This window comes from Lampetra planeri, chromosome 34 (genome assembly GCF_965212315.1).
Source record: "Lampetra planeri chromosome 34, kcLamPlan1.2.h2, whole genome shotgun sequence".
Classification (NCBI taxonomy): domain Eukaryota; kingdom Metazoa; phylum Chordata; class Hyperoartia; order Petromyzontiformes; family Petromyzontidae; genus Lampetra; species Lampetra planeri.
Window position 1 is genome coordinate 10,954,255 of NC_136140.1, and position 13,738 is coordinate 10,967,992.

Sequence of the window (13,738 nt, forward strand, 5' to 3'; positions counted from 1 at the left end):
CCGTCTAACCCTGGGGATTTATTTGGGACCAGTCCTCTTACAGCTGCGTCAAGGTAATTCCTGGTGAGCTTTTGCTCTAGCAGCTCTTTCCCGTCTTCCCCCAGGGTGGGTAGACCACTCCATGCCTCCGCCTGGGCCGCTCCGGATGTTTCTTCAAGGGAGAACCGGCTGCTGTAGACGTCTCTGATGATGGTCGATTTCTGCTGGAGTTCGTGCGCTAGGACACTGTCACCATCAAAGAGGCACTCCATAGATTTGCGTCTCCTGTTCTGCCTCCCGAGGGAGTAGAAAAGCGGGGATCCTGTGTCAAGATCGGTGATGAGCTTCACCCAGGATCGCACAAACGCCCCCCTCATCTGCTCTTCCTGTAGCCCTTTGAGACGCTCCCCATTCTCCTCGTATTCTCGGAGAAGAGCAGGGTCACTGTCCTCGGCGAGGCGACTCTCCAAATCGAGGACTCGGGCTTCCATGTCGGTGATGTCTGCGTTCTTCAGTCTGGTGCTCCCCCAGGTGTATTGTTGGCACAACAGCCTAGTGTGCATTTTTCCCATATCCCACCACTGGGCCAGAGAGTCGAACTACGTTTTGGTTTTTCGCCACTCTTCCCAGAAGTCCTCGAACATTTCTATGAAGGCGCCATCCTCCAGCAGCGAGTTGTTAAAATGCCAGTGGGACGCGCCCTCGTGGGCCCTCTCCAGCCTGACACGGAGCACGATGAGGTTGTGGTCCGTGAAGGGTGCCGCCCTGATGCCAGACGTTATGACGCATGTCACAAAGCTCTTGGAGATGTAAAATCTGTCGAGTCTGGACTGTGTCACCGAGCCATCGCGCCTCGTCCTCGTGTACGTGAACTGGCGTTGGCCCGGGTGATGTATGCGCCACACATCCACCAAGGCGGCATCCTCCAGGAGTCCCTGCATTTCCCTCTTCGGCCCAACTCCCCCCGGCTGCCTCCCCGAACGATCCAGGGCGCCGATTGTACAGTTGTGGTCGCCCCCCACAATCACGCACTCGTCGTCCGGGATCCCGGTCAGGTGCCTCCTCAGGAAGTGCAGAAACTGGTTCTTCTCCTTGTTGGTCACCGGCGCATATACGTTCAGTAGGTGGGTGGTGACATCGCCCACCCTGACCGTTACCCTGAGCAGCCTTCCCTTCACCACTTTGGTCTGGGTGATGAGCTTGGGATTAAACCCTTTAGCAAACAGGGTCGCGACTCCACAGGAGGTGTTGTCAAGGTGGCTGTAGAAGGAGTCCCCTCCCCACTCCTTCCTCCAGTCATCCTCGTCCTCGACTGTGAGATGCGTCTCCTGAATGAAGAAGACAGAGGCAGCGTGTTTCCTCGCAAGAGACATTGCGGAAAGCCTCCGCACTGTCTTCCTGCACCCGTTCACGTTTAGGGAGCTGATGTACATAGGCATTGCTTGTTCCTTGTCTCCGTGGCCTCTTACCTAGTAATTTGTTTGCGGAAATATCTTAGCTTTGCCCTCTGCTTGCCCCAGGACTCGAGTCCCTGCTTGGCGAGGAGTCTCTCGGCTTGAGTCACAGAGGCCTTTATTGCCTTGCTGTCCTTCCATCGAGCCAAGGCAATGTCCGCTCTGTCCATCCTCCCGTTGGACTCGTCGAGGAAGTGCCAGAGATCTTCCGGGGAGACCAGGGAAGTCTGAGGGTCAAGGAGTGTAGACCCCTGGCTGCTCGCTCCCCACGCTGAAGCAGTCGTCCCGATCTGAGTCAATTTCCCCGGCGTCCGGCTCCACTGGAAGAGCTGCAGCAGCTGGGCTGGCGCATGGCTCAGCGGCGTCCTCTCCCCCAGTGTCAGGGAAGGCCTGGGATGGCTCCTGCTCAGGCTCTTCAGGTGGATGGCCCGGTGTCTCTTCCACTGGTTTTGGGTCAGCAGTGGGAAGGGGACCTTCCTCCTCGTTCCCATCCATTTCGTCCTCGCCCTTGGTCAGTGTGCTCGATCTCTTTCCACCGACTTCCTCCTCTTGGTCGCGGGCGGAGCAAATAGTATTTGTCCTCGCTTCATACATAGCTGGTGGGGAGTGAGTCTCTATGACCACAGTAGATGGGTCAATATCCGTGGCGATGTCGCCTTTATCGTCCACTGTCTCCTGCTGTGGAAACCCTTCCCCAGACGCACGCTGCTTCTTCTTCTTGGCAGGTTTCTCCCTCGCTGCCCGCGCGTCACTCGGCGTGGTGTCCGGGATGGCGAAAACCCCGTCTTCAGCGTCTGGCAGCTGTTCTGCTTCCTCCCCTGGTGTGGGGGGTTTCACTGCTTCTTTCGGTTCGAGGTCTGGGAGAGGTTCCTCTTCTGAATTTGACCCTTGCGATCCGGGTCCTTCTGTATTTTTCTTCTTGCGATTTGTCGCTTGAGGCGACGATGTTGGGGCCACGGCCCCAGGTGTAGGAGGCTGCGTGGCTGGCGGGTCCGATGTGGGCTGTTGGGGGCCTTGTTGCAATGGGGGCTCTTGCTGCTTTGACCCCTTTGCTCTGCCTCCCTCCTCCCCGCTCTTTTTTTCGACCCTTGCTGTCGTCGGTTTAGGGCAATCCCTTCGGAAGTGCCCCTCTTCTTTGCAAAGATTGCATTTGATGCAATCCTTGGCATAAAACAGTCTATGGGCAATGCCTACATAGACAATCACAAAAGAGCCCTCCTCCTGTTGTCCCGGAGTCAGCAGGACATGCACCTGCCTCCTGAAAGATCAAATGTGTTTCAGGGCGGGGTCTCTGCACCCCAGCTTGGACACGTGCTCCAGCATGTCCTTGTCGGGGATGTAGGGCGGCACGTTCGAAACGACGATTCGCGCCGCCACCGAAGCGACGGGTTCCAGTTGGACGTCGAGTCCCTCCACGGTCATCTACTTCTCGACGACCGCATCGGCCACCTTTTTCGTCGTCAGGTAGAAGACGGCTTTCCCGCTGATCTTCGAGGCGTGGGTGACGGTGGCTGGCGGGACGATGGCGGCCAGAGCCGCGATGTACTCCTCGATCGTGACGGAGCTCGAGGCGTAGCAGCGGATGCCGTTTTCGCGCGGTGGAAGTGGCCGCTGCGCGCTTGGGGGAGGTTGGCCTTGGAGCAGAGGCCCAAGTGGGGGGCCTCGTGACCTGTGCGTAGGTGGCCATATTGTTCCTCCTACCTTCAAAACCTGCCTGACCGTGGTGTTGCGCTTCTATACAGAGCTCTCCTCGAGAGAGTGTAAACTGAGGATCAAGAAATAATCCTCGTTTAAGAAAATAAAGAAAGAAAAAGGAAAATAAATTAATACATTTATTTATTGAATAAACAAATTGTTTTTATTTATATATTGAATAAATTAACCTATTGAGAAAAAGTATGTGGATCTATATATAAATAAAATATTTTTGAGATCTAATTGTAAATTTATGTGCTAAATAAATAAATGTATTCTGCACACCATGGAAGCCACCTAATAGTTAATCATTAACTATTACTGGTAGGAACGAAGTGAACCAGCCTACAATAGATTATATCGTCCGTCCGTCCGTCTGTCCGTGTAGCAACATCGCCCCCTACTGCAAACACTTGGCATGACCCTACAAAAACCTTTAGACTCAGTGACGCTTTCCTGGCTAAACAAGTGTAACATTCCCTTATAATTCCCTCAGATAGCTTTTAATTAAAACATTTAAATTAATGAGGCTTTCCTGGCTAAACAAGTGTAACATTCCCTTATAATTCCCTGAGATAGCTTTTAATTAAAATTTTTAAATTAAAATTTAACTCACAGCAGCCTAAAGCCTACAGCTAGGCCTAAAGCCTCGAACTACGCCTCAAACTCTCCCTTCGTATCGTACCCCCGCGTGTGTGCAAGGGAGTTAATGTTTAACAATGTTACATTCCCTGATGCTTTTAAATAGAAACATTTAAATTTAAAGCTTTTACATAAATAATAAAAACATTTAAATTAAAAATTAACTCACGGCGGCCTAAAGCCTACAGCTAGGCCTAAAGCCTAGAAGTAGGCCTCAAACTCTCCCTTCGTATCGTACCCCCGCGTGTGTGAAAGGGAGTTAATGTTTAACAATGTTACATTCCCTGATGTTTTTAAATAGAAACATTTACATTTAAAGCTTTTACATAAATAATTAAAACATTTAAATTAAAAATTAACTCACAGCGGCCTAAAGCCTACAGTTAGGCCTAAAGCCTAGAACTAGGCCTCAAACTCTCCCTTCGTATCATCCGATTAGGTGTAGCAACATCGCCCCCTACTGCAAACACTTGGCAAGACCCTAGAAAAACCTTTAGACTCAGTGGGGCTTTCCTGGCTAAACAAGTGTAATAATACATTATGTTTATATTCTTTGGTTATTCGTTCCTACCAGCCCACCCCGCAGGGTCCTGTTAGGTTGCTTAAGCCGCAAAGTCAACAATAGCTTTCCAATTGCTTGTGTGGCCTTACATCTCTGTGCTACCACGGCAAATGCCTACTCTTGGCTCACACAAGAAACAAGTTATAACAAATCTCATATAGTTTGAGATTCGTAAACTTAGATTAACAAAGTCACGTAGAAGGGAAATAATAAAATAATATAAATATAAAACAATAAAAATTATCACGACGTTTTGACTGCAACACAAGCAATCATCATCAGGTGTGAAATCCACAGCAAGAATTATTTTTTCAAATTTTCTTGGTGTGGATTTCACACCTGATGACGATTGCTTGTGTTGCAGTCAAAACGTCGTGATAATTTTTATTGTTTTATATTTATATTATTTTATTATTTCCCTTCTACGTGACTTTACTGAAAGAACCAAGAATATGAATCCCTGCAGTCACGAAAGCTTTAAATCAAAATTGAGATTAACAACATAAGCAGAAGAATACCGGAACAATAAGCAAAGTTAAAAAAAACCTGTAAAGTATGAAAACGATGCTTGAATTAACTATGGGATTGAGCACAGCGCCTAAGAAACACCACCGTGTTTCAAAAGGCTATGCCTCACCCTGAGCTGTTAAGCTTTAGAAAGTAAAGAAAAATAGAAAAACACACAAATAGTACGACCTGTATGTGAAAGAGGCAGATTACTTACTCTTGGTGAGTAAAATCTGGAAAGAAAGAAATTAAATAGAAGTGGGTTTGTAAGATTTATAAAGGTCAACTGGGGAACTCAAACGAATAGCGCCCTCTCTCCCCCTCTCTCTCGCCATCTCTCTCCCAATCCTCCTTCCCTCTCTGCCCCCCCCCCCCCCCCGTGTTACCGCTGTCCCGTTGTCTCTCCTGCTCTCTCCAGCACTCTCTCACCCTCTCTCACCCTCTCCAGAGCTCTTGCTCGTGGTCTCGCGTTAACAGTGGAGCTGAGGAACAAGGGCCTCACATCTCCCCCCTTCCCCCCACTCCTCACCCCACTCCTCACCCCACTCCTCACCCCACTCCTCACCCCGTACATCACGTGCACCTGTGTCCCGTGTAGGCGCTCGGAGGGCCCGAGCCAGAATTCCGAGTTGTCTTCTGAGCCACCGAGTACTGCCCACCCCCCCACCAATACCGGGGCTCAGCGCTAAGAGCAACCCATTTCAGTGCTCGAATCTCGCTGTTCAAAGCTCGAATCTTGGACTCGATCGTTCAATGCTAAACCTTCGTGCTGCGGGCCTCCTTGCTGCACAGAGCTCTCACCCGGTGTTCAGCGTCGAGTATTCAGGGTAAAGCGCAGGACTCAATCAGTTGAGGTTATAGGTGCTCCGTACTTAAGAGTTCAGTGTTTGGTATTCAGAGGTTCGTTCCCCGAACCTCGGTGCCTCGGCGCTCAACGTCTTAAGAGTTTAGCACTTGGACTTCATTGCTCGGGACAGCGAATTCTTGCGCGGCGTGGTAAATGCATTCCTGAAAAGTGCTGCATTACGGAAAAATGCACTAAGCGATGAGTTGCATAAATGAACACCGTGATCCAAGTTTTGAAGCAGATTTACATTTAAAAATCAGCCCCGTGGTTATCCCATGGCGGGACAGAGAAGCGAGAACAGGGACACCTACGTCCCCTCGCACTGTCTCACTCCGCGCGCCGTCCCAACCCACGCACCATATTCATTCAGATTGAGTAAAAACTCGCCCCTACTAAAGAGGGCATCGCAATACTGTACAGTGTAAAGTAAACGAAGGTAGTCCTACCTATACCTTCAAGCCTCATGTAAAACTATAAAAATGAGAGGACCTATTCAAGGAAAAGCTAATAGGAGTCTTGCAGAGTTTCCTGAACTGTTCGGTGCTCGGAACCAAATCTGAGGGCCGGCGGAGGAGAGTTCCAAATCTTAGGCACCACTCAAGATGGCCCCTGCTACCGCTCAGCGTAGAATGAAACGGTTGAGTTAGCAGGGCCTGGCCTGAGGGGTGCAAGGTACGTGTCTAATAGACGTAGTCTGGGGGGACCAAACGGAACTGCACACAACTGAGGACCAATGCCGATTTGAGCTTTATAGGTTCGATTACAGCTAACTTAAATTGTATGGGATAACTCCTACAGATTCTGGCTAATACGTCTAAGCATGTGGGCAGCCTGCATTCTGGACCAGCCGTGTCACTCCACGCCTGTACCCAGAATTCCCGTACCGCTCGGTCTCGCAACTCGAGAAAGTAGTTTGTCCAAAAAGTGTTACCGGACGGAAGAGAAACGCGTTGTAGCCAAAACGCGTTGCAGCATGAACGCCGACACTCGGAGATACGTGGTCAGTGCTCTGAGAGCTTTGAGCACAAATTCTCAGCGCTTCGAACCGCCAAGTTCAGGACTTTGGGGCTCAAAGCTAAAACCTCGGTGCCCTCAGCGCCCGGAGCTCTCTGCCCTCGGGTGCTGTCCGGGTGGTGCGGGTGTTGAAGAACCCTCGTGTAGCCTGAACAGACTGTTGGGGCAAGTTCTGTTAGCGAATGGCACCTGTGAAGGCTGGCACAGCACACGAGGGGGTGGGTGGCCAGTACCATTCCAGGCCGCCTAGGGAAGGCCCAGAACCGGTCCAGATAACCGTCGCCGACGTTGGCCGTGAGCAGGAATCGAACCCGGTGTCCTAGCCTGGTTCGTAGCGCAGCACTCGCTAACCTGCTACACCACCCCCACCTACCACCCCCCCCCCCCGTGTCAATGGTGCATGTAGCCGGGTGCCTTGTGCTGGGCTGCCTGGTGTTCCCCGATGGCTGGGACGCGGCAGAGGTGCGTGCCCTGTGCGGTGAGCACGCCAGCAAGTACACGCTGGGCGAGTGCTCGGTGCGCTGGGCCTACATCCTCGCCATCATCGCCATCCTCGACGCCATGATCCTCGCCTTCCTCGCCTTCGTGCTGGGCAACCGTGGCAACGCGACGCTGCCCCCGGACCTCCGCTCCGACTCCAAGGGTGAGCCCCGCAGTGGTGGCGATGGTGGTTATGATGGTGGTGATGACGACCGTTATGCTATTTATCCACAATTCTCGATTAACGTTGATTTGAACTTCAAACCTGAGTCCAACCCCAACCCCGAGTCCAAAACTCACTAACTATCATCCCTAACCATCCACCCTGAACCCGAACCCCTCCCCAAAAACCCCAACCCACCCCTACCCCCTTCTTGTAACGCTAAACCGAACCCTGGCCCTGGCTAACCTACAGCCTGCGCCCTACTGACCGTGCTCTTCTCCCTGTGTCTGCCTCCCTCTGTGCTTCCTTCTCTTGGCCTCCTTCTCTGTGTCTCTTTCTCTGCTCCCCCCTCTCTGCCCCTCCTCCGCTCCTCCCCACATCGCCGTGCGCTCAGACAACATGGCCTGAGGTGAGGGTGCCAACCCAGCCCCTGGGGCTTGCGCGGTCTGAGCCTCAGAGGTTCTCAGGTTGGAAAGATGTTAACTACCTCGCCTGGTACACAGGAGGTCGTGGGTTCGATCCCGACCCTGACGCCTGCTGCTGTATATTTGGAATTTGTGGCGTCTCTCTTCCCGTGGTCGCATGGAGTTTTCTCCGGATCCTCCGTTTTTTCCCTCCACATTTAGAATCAACATTACGCGTTTAGAGTATTTGGCTGCTATACATTTCTGATAAGCCACTTTGTTGATGAATTATCATGTGTGGCCAGGTCGCTTTTGATAAAGAGCTCATATATAGCTCAGTGGGCCTTACCTAGTAACATAAAAAGAAAATGGTTTCAATAGGTTAGTTTTAGTTTAAAACAGCGCTTGCCCAAATGGCCCGTTAAGGCTACATGGGGAGCCTTTGTCTTTGTGCCTTAGCTGCTAAAATAAATAGATTTTGCGAGTGAGAGGTTCTGAGAGGTGTGAGATGTTATGAAGTCCTCCTCATTGGTGTGGCGGTGAAGGTATGCATGTAAACGTGTGTGCATGTATACGTGTGGGGAGCCGTAGTGTAGCGGTTAGCGCTACAAAACCCGGCGACCTGAGTTCGATCCCGCTACTCGCTAACAACACTTGCCACAACAGTCTGCTAAGGCTATATGGGGATCTTTGTTTTGTCTTTGTAGGGTTCTGTCTGTGTGTATGGGGAGTGGCAGTGCAGTTGGCACCCTGCGTTGTGAATGTAGCCACCACAACTCGATTCTTGCTCATGATCACCATCAGTGGGGAACATCTGAACTGTCCTGGGCCTCCCCTAAGTTGGCTCGGCCCTAAAAGCGTAGATGTGTTGCGTTGTGTTAATATATGGCCATGCTAGCCATATATTAATAATAGGCGCTCACTAACGGCACTCGCCCCAACATCCTGTGTAGGCCACACGGCGGGGGGGGGGGGGCAGGGGTGGACCTTTGTGTGTATTTGTGTGCACGGACAACGGCAGAGTCGCGAGCACGCTCGTCATCATCCCCATACCCCCCACGCCTCTCTCTTTCAGGGCCCGACGAAGAAGTGACCTGCAAGTCCGTCTGACCTGGCGGCCCGGCCGGGACCCCACTGCACCCCCTCCCCTCCCTTCCTCCAATCCCCGAGCCCTCCTCTCGACGCCACGAACCCCCACCCCCCACTGCCCCCCCCCTCTGAACACGAGGAGTGCAGGGGTTGACCCTCTTATGGGGGTGGGGGGTCCCCTTTTCCCTTGTTAGGGGCCTTGATCCATCCTTGGTGGTCTCACCTCTCCCTGCCTCCCCCCCCCCACTCTTTATTGTGGAGGAGGTGGGGGGGCGTCTCCCTCCTTTTACTCCCCCTACCCGTACCATGGATCTGGATGCATGTGTGTGCGCGTGTACACACACACACCCCGTACTGTGTTCACACACTTACGCACGCACGTGTCCCCGTGCGCGCACACGTGCGCGTGTACACGTGCGCGTGTACACGTGCGCGCACAGGCGTGTGAAACATATGCACACGCAGCATAGTCTGCAATGCATACATGCATATTCGTGTACTATTACAGTTCATGATACAAACACAATGGGTAGGCAGGAGATGGCAGTCGAGCAATGGATTCTCGAATCGCCTGTGCAGAGCGTTTCGGTGTCCACGCCCTTCGTGTGTGCGATGGGGTTTTCCCCAGGATCCGCGGTGTTCTCCCACGTCGATGGAATTGGCCAAACATCCCAATGTAGCAGGACCCTCCTGAAAATGAGTCTCGAGACCCAGCGAGGCTTTTCTGGGGAATGAAGGGCATTCATATTATTTTCATTCCTGCCGCATGTAATAAATACACTCCCTTACAATGCACTACCCACGCACACACCAAGCTGCATGCAATACGCATGCTGTACACGACACCGCGACAACAGCCGCAATTTTACACCGCGGCGTTCGTGCTAGGCTAGGTGCACTTTTTAGGCCATGTGCAGTTGCGGAGGGCTCGCGCTCATGACCAGGAGGTCACAGCTTTCCGTACGGGAGGAAATGACGACAGGGAACATGCACGGCTCCGAACGGCAAAGTGTGGGGGGTACTCGCACCTCTTCCAAAACGTCTGGGCCAGCGTGGAAGAGTAGGCCAAAGTCCCACTCGAGGGGGCGCTCTTTCTAGAGCTCCCTCTAGCGGGGGAGCCCCTTGTGTCGGCTGTGGCCGTGAGCGCAACGCGTACGCACGGCGTGTGACGCTCGCACGCGGAGTGCGACGCAGAGTGTGATGCACACACGCGTGGAGTGACGCACACAGGCGTGGAGTGACGCGCGGGTTGTGACGCGCAGGGTGTGACGCCAGTGGTGTGACGCACGGGGTGTGACGCCAGTGGTGTGACGCGCGGGGTGTGACGCGCGGGGTGTGACGCCAGTGGTGTGACGCCAGTGGTGTGACGCCAGTGGTGTGACGCCAGTGGTGTGACGCCAGTAATGTGACGCGCGGGGTGTGACGCCAGTGGTGTGACGCTCGGGGTTGTGACGCCAGTGGTGTGACGCGCGGGGTGTGACGCCAGTGGTGTGACGCCAGTGGAGTGACGCCAGTGGAGTGACGCCAGTGGAGTGACGCCAGTGGAGTGACGCCAGTGGAGTGACGCCAGTGGAGTGACGCCAGTGGAGTGACGCCAGTGGAGTGACGCGCGGGTTGTGACGCCAGTGGTGTGACGCCAGTGGTGTGACGCCAGTGGTGTGACGCCAGTGGTGTGACGCGCACGAGGCGTGGCCATAGTGAACCATCCTCGCACGAGGCGCATCCCCTGTTGGGGTGTGGGGGGTTTTGCTCGTGTAAGAGCGCGAGTGTGTGTGTCTGTGTGTGCATACCAGTGTTAGTATATGTGTGTGAATGTGTGTGTCCATACCAGTGTTAGTATATGTGTGTGAGTGTGAATCTGTGTGTGCATACCAGTGTTGTTCGTATGTGTGTGTGTGTGAGTGCATACCAGTGTTAGTGTGTGTGTAACGATGTATCTGTGCGTTTGTGTGTGCATATGGGCCCCAGGAGGAGTCGACGGCTGTACACGTGGTATTTGTTTAGGTGTGTCGGTGTGTGGTGTGTGTGAGGAGCGGTGGCGCAATGGTTAGTGCACAGCGCTACGAACCCCGCGATCCAAGCTCGATTTCCGCTTAGTCAACATCGGTAAGGAATATCTGTATAGGTCCTGGGCCTGCCTAGGTCGACTCAGCCTTAAGTAAGTACCTGGTGCGGTGTGTAACCATCAGAATAAGGGAGACAAAGGCGACCGGGTATGGAACTCGCCACAGACACCCCCTCGTGTGCCGTTCCAGCCTTCATAGGTGCTACCTAATAGCACTTGCTGTTTAAGGCTAATACGGAGGATGGTTGTGATTGTATTAGTCCGTCATTCTGCATGTGGGTGGTGCTAAGAGTACTTGCCCCAGCAGTCTATGTAGGCTATATGCGTGTGTGTCTGTACGAGCTATTGTCTGTGTGTGTATGTATATGTGTATGTACGTGTACTGGTTGGCGCATTGCACTACGAACCCGGCGACCCGAGTTTGATTCTAGCTCAACAGCCAACACCAATCACGATGATCTGAACCGGTCCTGGGCCTCCCTTATGTCGACTCAGCCTCAAATGAGTTCCTGGTATGTAAACATCACTACTGGTGAGACAAAGGCGGCCCGGTGTGCTGTTGGCCACCCACCCCCTCGTGTGCCGTCCCGGGCTTCGTAGGTGCCCTCAAACAACACGTGCTCCAACAGTCTGTTAAAGGCGGCGATACGGGGGATCTTTGTATGTATGTGTTTAGACGTGCATGTGTGTGGTGTCCGTACGTCTGTGTGTTAGTGCACGTGAGTGTGTTGTTGGACAGTGATAGAGCACTTGTGGGCAGTGTGCTTGTGTTGTGTCCAGCTTTCTTTTGGCGGCCGATGTCTCACTTCGAATCAGCCGAGCAGCATTAACTTTTCATCGGCTGTGTAACGCTGTGTGGAAGCTACCTGGCCTGTCGCTCCATATAAAGATCCGTGTCTTCTCGGACACAGTTATGACATCCCTTTGCTTGCGAAACGTGGAATCCTCTAAATAAACATCTGCGCCAGTTTCAAAAATTCAGGCCGGCGCTGCCTACGATCCTTCCTGGGTTTGACTGTAATGGATTGTGTGAGTAGCTCACAAATCTTGGAAAGATCTGGACACGGTCCCATTGGTGAGCTCCTCCAGCAAGCGAGGGTGCGTTGGTTGGGTCATGTAGCCTGCGTGCCCAACCACCGCATGCCCAAGCAGCTTCTGTTCGACTGTATAAATGGAGCTAAACGGGTGTAGCATGGGCTTTAGAAGAGATGGACTGATGAGGTACAGGAGGATGTGGAGCTGAGTGAACTTGCCGCCGACCGATGCTAGCAGTGTCAAGATCGGCCCCTGTGGAGGAGGCGAGTGAAGGACGCTGCTACTGGGCAGTTGGAGGCAGTCGCCGTCCAGCAGCAACGGAGGGCAGAGGAGCGACGCTCACAACAATAAGCTGAGCGCTGGGCGGCTAAAATAGAGTTGGCACAGTCGGGAGCACACGTTGCTGCATCTGCCAGTCATCTCATTTAGTCAATATAGCACCTGGGTCTGTTCCATGACCTCTTGCGAATGGGTCTTCGACACTTCACGTGGCCTTAGCGCGCCTGTATATGTGCATCTCTGTCGGTGTGCATGTGTGAGATCCCACTGCAACAGCCCCGAGTCTCCCGCACACACCCTTTATATATAAACATCAGGCCACGCCCCCCTTCTCGAACATTCTCGCCGACTCTGGACGCTCGTTCTACCGGCAGACTCCACCGCCCTCTTCCGTCACCTGACCACGCTCACTTCTCGAACATTCCCGTAGCCACCAGTCCCTTCGGACTCACGACTGATACCCATGTCATTACCTCCCATGGCCACTAGTCCTTTCGTACTGTCGGCTGACCTCCCTGCCATTACCTTCCGTGGCCACTAGTCCCCACATACCGCATGCAGGCTCTATTGTCATTCCACATGTATACGTGTGTTGGGAGCGGCAGCGAAAGGGTTAGCGCGCTGAGCAATGAACCCGACGACCCGGTCCTGGGCATCCCCTGGGTCGCCTCAGCCTCAATTTAGTACCTGGTACGGTAAACATCGTCACTGGGGAGACGAAGGCGGCCGTGCGTGGTGCTGGCCGCCCACCCCTTCGTGTGCCGTGGTGGCCTTCATAGGCGCTCGTTAACAGCACTTGCCCCAACAGTCTATTAAGGCTATGGGGAGGGGGGATCTCTGTGTGTATGTCTCTGTAGGTGCACCTATATATGCATCTATGTGTATGTAAGCGTGTCTCTATAAGTGTGCCTGTATATGTGCACCTTTGTATCTAAGTGTGTGTCTCTGTCGGTGCATCTCTATGTGTGTGCGCGTGTTTCTCTTTGTGCGTATGGGGGTTTGTGTGGTGATGACAACGCCACTTCGTGGCGAACAGTAGTTGTGCGTGTCAGTGTGTGTGTGGGGAGCGGTAGTGTAGCGGTTAGCGCACTGCACTATGAACCCGGCCACCCGAGTTCGATTCCCGCTCACATCCACCACCAGTGACGATTATCTGAACCAATTCTGGGGCTCCCCTAGGTCGACTCAGCCTCACATGAGTACCTGGTGTGATGTGTAAAACGTTGCAACTAGGGAGACAAAGGCGGCCGGGCGTGGTGCTGGCCACCCCACCCCCTCGTGTGCCGTATCGGCCTTCATAGGTGCTCGTTAACAGCACTTGCCCCAAAAAGGCTGTTAAGGCTATACGGGGGATAATTGTCAGTGTGTGTGTCAGTGTGTGTGTCAGTGTGTGTGTGTGTGAGTGCTGCTGCCGGGCTCTATAGGGTAACGTGACCACCTCGACTCAACCGGAGCTGATCGAGGTGGGGGGGAGCCGCGTCTCCATCAGAGACTTTGACTGCGGCTCCCAACCGGCCTCGATT